Below are 12,859 nucleotides of genomic sequence, written 5' to 3'. Positions count from 1 at the left end.
TTATGTAAAAAAATATTAAGTAAAATTGGGGATGTGTGCGGTTCGAAAACAAATTCCTAAAAATTTTAACGGTAGAAAAAAAAACTTCGAAATTTTACAAGAAAACTGCTATATTCAATAGGTACTTTACATATTGGCATATTGACCTACCATATGCCAATGATTTCTTTTTATATCAACCGGATACGAACACGTGTATACTATACGATATACATTTTTGAAATGACGGATTTCGTTTGTAAAAAAAAAGTTCTGAAAAATAGCCAGTTTCCTGCTGCTTGACCGAAGCAAAATGAACCGTATTAGTCCGAGAAAAATTTTAATTTGAGCCGAGGTAGTATCGACTAGCGAGCTATACAATCGCGATGCGCGTAATGCAACGCAAGCGATGCAGTCGCGTGTTTGTATCCATGCAACTGCCTATAAATGGCTAGAACCGCGATATAATCACTGCTAAAAGTCGCCTTGTTGTCGTGTTTCTAAAAACTAACTATTTAGTCGGTTGTAGCGCAGCTTTGTTACCTTCGTAGCCTTGTTAAAACAAAAGACCGAGATGCCGATGGTCCGCAACGAAATATCATAAACTGAATGCTCGTAGTCATCTATTTTAGATTTATTTGTTGTTTATTTACCCTACTACACAAAGTTATTTCGATGAACTTATTGAATCGTAAAAGTCATTAAAAAGTGGGAGCAAGGTGCTTACTATAATGTATGTTACATTCATTGTCGATTAATACATGGTAATTGAAGGTTGCCTTTGACTGTTTAATACTTGAATGAGTATAATTTTTATTTTCATAATATATGTACATGTAAAAAAGACAATAAAAGCTAAACTAGGATTTTTAAATTATATTAATAAAATTGGGTCCCCGCGTATGAGTATTGTTTTGCGTTCAACAATTGCGAATTCAAATAATATATTTTTATGGCCTTCTAGAAAGTTTTTAACATTCTACCATGAAGGTCATTGGTAGTAGTTCTAAATTCGATTACGGCAACACCGATTCGTTGTTTACAACGCTAAGCGAACGTACGAAACAAAAACAAGTTGGATAGGATAGACATAAATTTAGTTAATTTTGTACCTTCTCGCGATAACTATATCTTGAATTAAGTATCAATTGAAATTGTTACTATAAGAAATTTCTAACGAATTGTGGTGTTCAAATTATTAGTATTAATTTTATTTAGAAAATTGTAGAATTACCGTGTTTTTTTCTGCAGTTTCTTTGTTTCTAGTGTAAAAGTGCGACGTTGCCGCTCTTACTGTGAACTTTTACGTGAAGAAAATTGTATTTATACAGACTGTGGGTTCGCGTTTTTTTCATTCTCGCGTATTCTGTGATAATTTTATAGTGGGATAAGCTATTAATTATGAGCATCTGCCTTGAAATGTGTGAGCTTGAACGTTTCTTAATTTCTGACGCAATACCGGTCTGGCAACATCGCGCGGAATAGGACTGAAAGTTAGAACTCTCATGTATTAGAAAAGTTAATTGGATTTCTACAACTTTCCACATTTTTTATCCTTTATGAGGTAAGTTTTATTTATTTTTAGAATTTAATATGTATTTTATTGGGTGTAATAAAAAATGAAAGAGTAATTCAATTTTGGCGCTCGGTGACGTAATCCCGATTGGGTGGTCGCCATTTTTTTTCTTACAATCAGTCATCTGTCAGGCGAATTTTAGATTGTTCGTGCGAAGTGTAGAATATAATTTACCAGACCATAGGGAGTTTTTAAATTAAAAAGCCACCACGGAAGCATCCGGGTAAGTCTTGAATGCCTTTTCATTTTTTATTACTCACCAATCTATTGTTTTTATGTGTGGAAACTCAGTTTTTTGTTGCATCAATGTTATAACCTCAATCTAGTTGCTAAGGGGACCCCGTTTTGGGTCACGCCGACGGACCAGTGTATTCTTCAATGCGAAATACCATATTTGTTTAAATATATTTGCATAATCGTCATTTCGCGCCGTATGCGTGGTGAAATCTGGCTTTCCTTCGTACTTTTAGAAAATGTAGGCTTATTTGCCTGTAGTTGTACCATTATCCCATTTCTAATGGTATTGTTAGTTAGTACTGTCCAAAATTGTGTATATAGCGTTTCAAACACTATACTTTGTATTTAATTTTGTTGAAGCATAGCTCTAGAAAATTCTAAATGCAATGTTCAAACTTAGACTTGTTTCAACTTGTTTGACTAAGAATTTCGCAATATATCATCAATTTTCTATTAATCGTCAGTTTCTAAGTTCATTTAGCTCTGTATATAATAACTTTGTTAAATATATCTAGTCAAAAGATCGCAAATTTGTTGTCTTTTGTAACTTATAATTTTTTAATGAGGGTAAGGAAAAGGGCAGACTACTGCAAGCTTGAATATTTTTTTGTATATACCCTCAGTTGTAACACTGGGAAGTACTTATGTAAAATGTACATTTTGTTAAGGTATATTTGAAAATTTTTCAAGTTACTAGCATTTAAATAGTTCAATTTAAAGAATTATGTTTTGCGATAGAAATAAAAACTTTACTTTAAAAGAGGTTACTTTTCTCTACTTAATTTCGGTGACAATTTTTGTTATTAAGTTTTAATCTTGCCATGAAATATTAAATAATATTTGAGGATACTACACTCGATTATTAAATAATACTATCATGGTGGGTAGAAGATTTTGGCTCAAGTTTGTACATTACACGTTTGACCATAAAGTTCATTATGCTATGTTACAATATAGTTACAAAAATTCACTTCCATTCCATTCCACTGCAATATATATTGAGCCTAATAGCTTTGGTTATTGTTATCCGATTTTCGGTACCTCGGTTCGTTAATACAGAATGACGGCGAGAAAGACTGCGACGTTAAGAACAGAATAAGAGCAGGATGGATGAAATGGCGACAGGTCCCAGGCACTATTTGCGATCGGCGAATGCCCCTTAAGCTAAAAGGGGAGAATTTACAAGACCGTGATTAGACCTGTCATGTTGTATGGATCAGAATGTTGGGCGATGAAAAGGATGGATGAACGAACTGTGCATGTATTGGAAATGTTGTGCGAATGTTGAGATGGATCTGTGGAGTGACGGGGAAGGATAAGATCAGGAATGAGTACATCAGGGGAAGTTTGAAAATGGCGCAAGTGACGGAAAAGATGAAGAGTAACAGGTTAGCGTGGTATGGACATGTCATGCGGAAGGAAGAATGTCATGTGACGAGAAGAGTGCTAGGTATGAACGTGGAGGGATATAAGGGGAAAAGAAGGCCAAAGAAAAGATAGATGGATTGTGTGAAAGATGACGTGGATAAGAAAGGTGTGAGTATAAAAATGACAGCTGGTAGGGGGAGAGTGGAAGAAAAATACATGTTGTGCCAACCCCACCTAGCGTGGGATAAGGACAGGAAGAAAAGCTTTGGTAATTATTACAACAAATTTTTATTAATTTGTAACGCTATTCAGATTTCCTTGTAGACAAATGATAGTCCTGTCTAATCTATTTTTATTTAAAGTGTATTGAATACAAATACAAGGTGTGATAAGTCGCAAGTACCATAATGAATGTTACATTTTTAGTAACAACCGTCACTCATAGTATAATTTAATATAGCAGCAGCTTTATTACACCATAACATTATTCAATATCCGTCAGAAAACATAATAGTGCAAACCATTGTACCGTGTTACGGGTTTTGCAAGACTGATGTGAGTTTTTAAAAATTCATTTCTGATAACACATTTAGTATGTTGATACTGCTGTCCAAAGTTGGTTATTCTTTGCAATCATATTGTAAGCCATACCATTACCGTCCAGGCCCTCATCACTGCAACCATTTACTGATCTCTATTGTGATCACCACTAATTATTCTATGTTCAGAGCCAAGGTCAACAGCATTAAAAAACTGAAGAACTTTCCTGGCTCCAACAGTGGCCTGTGCCTTCGTAGTGCTTATATTTTGTTAAAAGTTGACTTGTAACAAATAATTATGATTTCACCAAATATGAATCATACATTAGATATTAAAGGTACATTATACAATAACTCATGCCCTTCAAAAACTAGGTGCGACATGTTTATTTGATAATGTCACATGGATGTGCAGTCACGGATTTAATAAGTCCGTCAAGTCATTTAAACGCGGCGGTGATAGTTATATGGGTCAATTTTAATGATAATAATTGTGAAATTTAACTATACAGAGTGTTTTTTTTGGGAAATATGGGGAAATCCGAAACCATAGAAGATACTAAGAAATTGTCTTAGGAACAATTAGTCTTTTTTGTGAAAACAATTTTGGCATAGTCTATTTTTTGGTCAAGCGTGAGTTGTCCATAAAAATTTATCAAATTGATCGAAAATTTTTTAATGCTGACTGATTCATCAGTTTCATATAAGGATCATTTCATTGTATCAGACGACAAATAATCGGGACAGCAAAGTTGATCAAATTTAATAAAAAGTTTTTTCATGTAAAATGAATAACACTTTATTAAATTAGACCCACTTTTGCTGTCCCGATTCTTTTCGTCCAATACAATAAAGTCATTTTTATAAGACACTGAGTCTTTAAGCGCTAAAAATAAATTAGTCAATTTTATTCATTTTGTATGAAAAATCAGTTTATTAAATTTTACCAACTCCACCTGTCCCAATTTTTTTCGTTCCGTACAATGAAATGATCCTTACATGAAATTGAGTTGGTCAGCAAAAAAAAATTTGAAATTTTATTAATTTTTATAGATAACTCATGCGTGACCAAAAAATTGATTATGCCAAAATTGTTATCATAAAAAAAAGACTTAGTGGTTCCTAAGACAATTCCTTTGTATCTTCTATAGTTTCCAATTTCCCCACACTGTCCTATTAAAAAAAAAAACACTATATGAAAATAATTTTACTAAATTAGACCAACTTCTTGCTGTCTCCCACTAGAAACAAAAAGGTTCACCTGTGGGGCGGCTCCTTTCGTGTGCCCCGCTAAGTTTTTGAAAATCGATTAACGCAAAGGGGGTGAAATTCAATAAATTCAATTTATCCCCTAATTTGTAGTACCATAAGGTGAAATATATTCTGAAAAATTGAATGGGATTTTAAATTTTTATTGAATTGATATTCAATAATTTTTTGTTAAATTACTCCACTAGTTTGTTATAATTGTTAATACAAAGATCGAACACTCAGAAAAAAAACTATATTATTATTAAATAAATTATTGAATGGGATTTTCAACAAAAAAAAAAAATTGTCGAAATCGGTTCCATTCGGTGATTCCATCGGTGACCAGTGTCCATGCAAAAAAAAAACAGTCTAATTGAAAACCTCCATTTTTGAAGTCTGTTACAAATGGCCTATGAATAATGTCCCACAAAATGTCACTATCAACAAATCTTGTTTATACAGATGGAGACCGTAACTACGTAGTTGAAATTGCGCATTTCAATTGGCACTATAGACCTTGTTAATACCATCGGGGATAACAAATCGACAAGGACTTTGGGTAGATTAAGGCAAACACAATTTAAATATAGTGCGTCTTTATTTTAGTTGGTTATCAATTAGTTTACGATAACAATTGGCAGGACGAACAAGTCGTGCGCCCGTCGTTTGCTGTTCCAGTGTCGCTCAGAGCTTTAAATCGCTACGATCTGAGGGGCACTGTGGTACAAACATATTTCCTATATTATTAACATAGGTCGGAAAAAGGTGTTTTCCAAATCTATAGAAATAGCTACAAGGAGTGACAGAGTTGTTAAAACCAAAAAATTTTAATTTTCGAATTTCGGATTTCCGGAAACGGTTTTCCTGCATCGCAGGACAAAACTACTCACCTAGTTATAAAATATAATTGCTATAAAATCCAACCTTGACTTCCTAGATGAGTAGTTTTGTCCTACGATGCTGTAAAAATATTTCCGGAAATTCGGAATTCGAAAAAAGTAATGAAATAGAATTTACTGGTTTTAACACTCTATATCACTCCTTGTAGTGGAACACCTTTTTCCGACCATCTTATCAAAACAATTACTTTAAAATCCAACTTTGACTTCCTAGATGACTAGTTTTGTCCTGCGTTGGTGTAAAATCATTTCCGGGAATCCGGAATTCGAAAAAGTAATGAATTAGAATTTAGTGGTTTTAACAACTCTACATCACTCCTTGTAGCTATATTTATACATGTGTCTATGTATGTGGAACACCTTTTTTCAACCATATTATTATTAAATGTAATGCAAATTCTAATCTTAAATCGTGATACATGATATTTATTATTATTTTCTTATCACAATGAATATGCGACGTGTATATAAATAAATGAAAAATTGTTTTTACTATACGTGCGTTATCAGCTTATCACTTTTATTACAAGTCCAGATTGATTGATTTTTCAAGATAATGCGTTTAATCTGTCTGGATGATGCAATAATCCTGTCACATGTTATTATATATTAGCCTATATATAGGCCTATATTTCCACAGGACCGTAATTAGGGCCACCATTTCGAAATTTGAATAGTCGAGATAACGACTCATCCGAAGAACAGAGTCCGATGTTATTATATAGCAAAAAGAGAATAAGTACGTTACGAGAATAATTTCGTTATTCAAACTTAGGCCTAAGTACGAGTGTTTTGAGAATTTATATATCTTATTTCGTTTCGGAAATATAAAATCGAACAACAGTCAATCTGACATCCACAGCGACGAAGAACGAACGAAATGTACTGTGGTCCTGAGAACAGTGGCAGTACTTCCCTGTACGAACTCTTTTCACAACGAACTCTACTGCTGCTAAAAAACTTATCGCGGAATTGCATTAACCCGGTGAAAAAAATATTTATGTCCTTGCAATAAGAGCGATAAGACGTTGTGCGTTTCGCATCGGTGATCTGAACGAAAGCAAAACTCGCATCGTATTTTTCGCTCTTATTGCGTGGGTATGAAGGTTTTTCTGAAAATCCGTGTGAATAAATGTAACGAGTCCCTCATATGACAACAGACATGGACAAACGTCAAGGCGACAAAATTTTTGTCGTAAATCTAGTTTTACTACAGAATTGCGAGATATTTTGCTTTTTATTCTGAAAATTGTTATATCCTGACAGAAGGTAAAAAATCGGCATATGTCCGAACAAATGATAACATTAACCGTAATGACCTTTCGTAATCGGCTAGCAGCGTAAAATAAAATAATGAATAACTTTTATTGTTGTTTCGAGATTACAAAGTACAATGGTAGACTACAACAATTGTTATAAAGTTCATTATCCTGTGTAAAATTTCGTTACAATAATTAGCATCCTTTCCGTTCTTCGACAAAGTAAGTTGGATCTTAGTAGCAAAACCTCTCGCTTACAATAAAGGAAAACATCTTGATGAAACCTGTGCGCCGAAGAAATTCTCTCGTGAGTTTGAGTGCAATGTGTGGTTGTCTATGTGTGTGCCCATGGCACACGCAATACAGGGTTTGCCTAGTGCGGGGCTAAAAACATGTACGGGTGAACGTGTAATAATCATGGTTGAATTACTTTTGAAAATTTTGTAGACCCTAATGAGCCATAACTTTCACGGGAATAAAATAGGATACTTTGTTCCGCAAAAAAATTATTCGTAATTTTCGTAATTAAAGCGAAAGAGAAAAAAAGAGGTTGTAACAAAAAAAGGTACATATAAAAGCCAGGTACAACGCTACAACACACTTCCTACTTAAATACTAAACGTGAGACAGGCTTAGAGTTAAGAATTAAGTTAAAAATTAGAGCAGCTGTTCGCTTCCGCGATCGAGCAGGGAGTGGCGATGGAACGAAACAAAATCAGAATGAGGAGGCAAAGGAATTAGAATTAAAGAACGATTCAAAATTTAAAAACAAGTGGCCAGGTATCGGAGAAAAGGCGGTAAAAAAGTGGGATGACGATGTAAGGAGGTCCATCCAGGAGTATATCCATTCGAATATAGGTAAAAAATACGGATACGTTTAACAGTCTGTTCGTAAACAGCTTCTAATTAAATATGCGTACGACGAAGAAACCCGCCATATCGAGAGACTCAACGTGAAGGTGCGCAATGGCGTCACGCCCATCCCAAGGTCGGCGCGTGCGAATAATATATTTTGATCAAACTCCGGTGCCATGCGAGTTAACCTAATTTTTTTTAATGTAGTTTACAGTCGTCTTAATATCTGGATAGCTGGATCACTCCTAAGGAGATAACATACATATTGGAAGTCGCTTGGAAAGGGACAGTAAAGGAGGTTTTCAATTGGACTGTATTTTTTTTGTATGACTGTTACGCGATAACTCGATTCGTGATTTGTGAACCTATTTTGATGATTATTTCGACTCGTCCGAAGAACAGAGTCCGTCGTTTTTTTTAGTACTCTGTATTGAGATTATTACAGTGGACGTTCATCGTAAAGGTGCATATAGATTTCCTATATTTTTCGGTCCGGTCTTTACTGTAGCTTATTAGGCGACTATAAATTTGCTCGATTCTGCTGGAGATACGGGAGAAATATTTGTGTGGCCAAACGCTTATTTCTTTCGTGAGTTCAGGAGTAATTTGTGGTTGTCTATGTGTACGTTCACCCGCGTTTTTTTTTATAATACCAAGCGAGCGGACGAACAAGTCGTGGGCCTGGTGGTAATCGACACGCCTATCCATAACAGTTGCAGATTCGCAAAGATCGTAGGGGCACTGCCTCTGTGCCCATCGTAAAGTGCGAAGTCCTAGGAGACTGTAATTTCACCAGCTATATGGGGTTTCCTTAGTGCTGGGCTAAAAGTATGCGTTATAAAAAAAATACTCGATTTTGTTGTATCATTTCTGACCATACGTGTTAATTGACAAAAAATACGTCTATCGCCAAAAAAAAACCAAGCAAATCTGTAAGCGCCTTAAGAGTATACTACCTCATCTCGAATTGCGACTTTTTCTCGTACTAATACGGTTCATTTTACTTGGGTCTAGCGGAAGGGACACTGCCTTTATTTCAGAATTAATTTTTTTACAAACGAAATTAAAGATCTTTGAAAAATGTATACCGTATACTATACGCATTGACTTACAAATAAATGGACGACGGGTCTAATACAAAAACCACGAAAAAAATGTCCCAAGTCAACCTATTCGAAATTTAAATTGTAATGTCATCGCAGTATCGCGCTGTCAGTAGAACAAATGAAGACTAAAGCGGAGTGTCGCGCTCTGTATACGATTTAGCGCCTTACAAGTGCGGACACTTTTTAGCGCGGACCCGACTTCCATATAATTGTACGTCAATGACTATACGTGTTATATTTAGTTCAGTAGATATAAAAAAAACGTTGGTATAATTATGTAAAGATCCTATTAAATACGGCGGTTTTCTTGTAGTTTCGAGGTAAGTTTGTGTTTTGTTTTGTCTTGAAAATTTTGAGGGATCGTGTTTTCACGCCGTGTAGTAATCAGTTTACAAACTCAATTTTATTATATATTTTTTTCAAATTGATTGATTCAACACCTTCACTGTTATGCGGCATTAACAAAACCCATTTGAGGTTGTATCGCCTCTTAATAATGCCCACGATCACAAGGTCAGTGCGTGGACGGTCATCCGTGCGTGTTGTTGAAGGCGAGTTGATATTATTTATCGATTTTATGCTTTATTTCTCATATCAATATACAACAATGTTCATTAATAGAAAACAAGAAATTCCTTCGTTCACACGGGTAATAAAACATTACGTTCTCTGTAAATTTTTACAAATTTGCGGCTAGAATTTAATAGTGGCGGAGACTGTTACTATAAATATGTCACACATGCAAAATCTTACTTAACTGCATTTATCAATAAATATGACTTAAAAACACCTCAACGATTAACTGCCTCCATGGCGGAATGTATATCTGGCCTTCTTGGATTCAGTGAAGAACGTGTCAAGAAGCTTTTATGAGACTCAGAATTAGTAGTGGCGAAGCTGCCAGACCCTTGTACACCTGTCGTAAAGTTGCCTGCTTATCGGTATTCTACAGGATCATGGAGAGTTTGCGATGGAATTGCATGATTTAATTCCGCTTTCCCCTCTCCATCATCGGGGGACTAGACGTAGGCTGGGGTTCCACCCCTATGTTGTGGATATTCCCAGGATTCGCACGAAGAATACATCAGGTGAGATTGATGTCAAATGCGCACTTACTTTTGTATAAAAAAAAAGATGCTGGCCTGCCACGCTGGAGGTCCCGGGTTCGATTCCCGGGCCGTGAGAAATAATTGTGTGACCCACATTTATTACTCTCGTGAGTTTGGGTGTAATTTGTGGTTGTCTATGTTTATGTCCGTGGCACCCGCGACACAGGTTTCTCTGCTGCAGGACTATGAGGTTCCCAAATTTTATTTTTCTCTTAGACCACGTGCCATTTTTTTCTGTTTAGCGTAGATCTGCTGCCTTTGTAATATGGTTTTTTTTTTACAAATTAATTAATTTCAAACGTGTTTTTGACAGCTAACCGAATATAGTTCCATATCTTGTTTGTTATGAAATGTTTGGTTCATAGGTAATTTATATGTCTGTTATAAAAAAGATAGCGAATGTTCATATGTTCAAACTATATACTCTGTGGCCTGTAGCAGTAGAGTTCCATCTAAAAGAGTTCATCCAGGGAAGTACTCCCACCGTACCTATTTCTGCCGCCAAGCAGTAATGTAAGCATTACTGGGTTCCGGTTTTGAAGGGTAAGGGTGCTGGTGAAATTACCGGCACACGGAACTTGTTACTTGTCTCAGGGTGACGGGCGCAGTGGCAGTGCCCCTCAGATCTTTACGATTTAAAGCACTGAACATCACTGCAACTGTTATGGACAGGCGTGTCGCTTACCATCATGTGCAGGCGCATTCTGTCACTTGGTGTCATAAATAATTTCAGTTTAAAGTTCAAAAAATAACCAACTTCAAACGTGGAGTATTTACTTGAAATTTAAATGGGACCACTGAGGTACTCTCTTTCCAACAAAAAAAATCGGCTCATCCGTAGAACAAAGTCTTATGTGCAGGACTGCTTATTCTCAGGACACTACATTTTGTTCGTTGTTCTTCGCTGTGGATATAATCTACATTTTGTTCGTTGTTTTCGCTGTAGATATCATCAGATCGATCGTTGTTCGACTTTATTTCCAAAACTAAATAAGATATAAAAATTCTGATAAACGCCTATAGCTAGGCCTTGGTTTGAATAATGCTATTACGTATTTATCCTCTTTTCGCTGTATAATCACGTAGGACTCTCTTCTTCGGATGAGTCGAAATAATCATCAAAATCGGTTCACTAATCACAAATCGAGTTATCGCGTAACATTCATACAAAAAAATACAGTCCAATTGAGAACCTCCTCCTTTTTTTTTGAAGTCGGTTAAAAAAACATGTGGTCAGCGATTCATATAATCGCTGCTGTCATAATTGAACCTGTTTTTTTAGTCTTCACAAGGTCCAAAGTTTGTATTGATGAATTTAGGTTTGAATTTGGATGTGAACTAATTAATGTGAGATGTAAGAAACATTAAAAATAATAACGTGTTCGCAAATGCTCTGAAAAGTTACTTGCTCTCGAACTGTTTAGTTGTTTAGTAAAAGTACATGATGTTATGTGTATAGTATAGTAAGTTGACATTATTATTAACTAAGGTAAACGAATCTTTTATGGGGAACTGTATACGTTTTTACAATAAGATTCCGGAGCATATATTAAGTTTACCATTTCCTAAGTTTAAAACTTACATGAAAAGTGTTTTAATTGAAAAGTCATATTACAAAATTGTAGACTACGTATTAGATAAAGATGTATAGAAGACAACGTAAGTCTCAATTCCACACAAATATCGTTCAAAATGCATTCTATAGCATTTAAGTTTATTTGAAAAGAGCAATCCCTAGAGTTTCTTGCTCGTTCTTCTCAGGGAGGTCAGCGTAGTCAACGAGCAGTAGCTTAAAAAATTACGTTTTCATGTGTAAAAATTTTACCTATGGAATAAATAATTATTTCACTTTGACATGAATCTGTTAGTATTGATATTAGTAGTTAGTTAATTGCAGTGCCCTTACAGGGCTTATGTTGGAATGTAATAATAGCTTTAAGACCTTTTGTATCACATAAAGCATATGATATGTGTATGCCGTAATGTAACGCCGTACGATACAATATACCGTGTCAAGGTTGTTCGGCAAACGCTAAAAATAATTCACATTATTTGTGGTACGCTTACATGATGTCATCAGACAATCATTAAAATAATGTGCCAAACAACCACACAGAATACCTGGGAGTCCACTCTTGTTCCTAGTGATGAAAGAGACTCAGTATTTTAAGGCCTTTTAAAAAACTTCGACTAATTTTTAACGCCTCAAGACTAGTCGCAAGTCTTTTAACCCTAGGAAGCCTAAAATACTTATAGGACTAAACGACTGGCGTCTTGTAGCCTCGGGAGTCGCGAGCCATGGGCCGTATGGCGTGATTTTGTTTCTACCCATTTATTTTACGATTGATGGATAACGTTAACGTAGCTTTCAGTTAATTAGATAGAACCAATTCAAGAATTGTTTTTTTTTTGGGGAATTATTTGTTTCTTTTATATAAAAATGAATGGATACAGAACCCAACAGTCGAAATATTTTATAAAATTTTAGTGTCTGATACTGTCGTTTGACCATAATGTATGAAACATACTATTTATGAACGTATTAAGTGGAGGTCCACAGTCTCTGCCTACCCCTGAATAGGTGAAAGGCGAGATTTTTATATATATGTTTGTTCTATGTATGACAGATAAATTGTATCTCACTACTGTGCACGAGTTTCTAAAGAAGTTTAAACAAAAGT

The 12,859-nt window shown here is 35.2% G+C and overlaps 1 protein-coding gene across 1 annotated transcript in view; it reads left to right on the top strand.

Annotated features, from left to right (window-relative positions):
* Nucleotides 1-1,282: 1,282 nt before the first annotated feature.
* Nucleotides 1,283-12,859, top strand: part of LOC113234435 (cyclin G) — a 46,525-nt gene continuing 34,948 nt past the window's right edge. The window contains 1 exon segment of the mRNA XM_026469745.1: nt 1,283-1,543. The gene's annotated coding sequence lies outside the window, so the exon portion shown is untranslated.

This window comes from Hyposmocoma kahamanoa, unplaced genomic scaffold (assembly GCF_003589595.1).
Source record: "Hyposmocoma kahamanoa isolate Upper Pololo Valley unplaced genomic scaffold, ASM358959v1 84, whole genome shotgun sequence".
Classification (NCBI taxonomy): Eukaryota; Metazoa; Arthropoda; class Insecta; order Lepidoptera; family Cosmopterigidae; genus Hyposmocoma; species Hyposmocoma kahamanoa.
The sequence above is the reverse complement of the archived record's forward strand: the minus strand, read 5'-3'. Positions and strand labels throughout refer to the sequence as shown.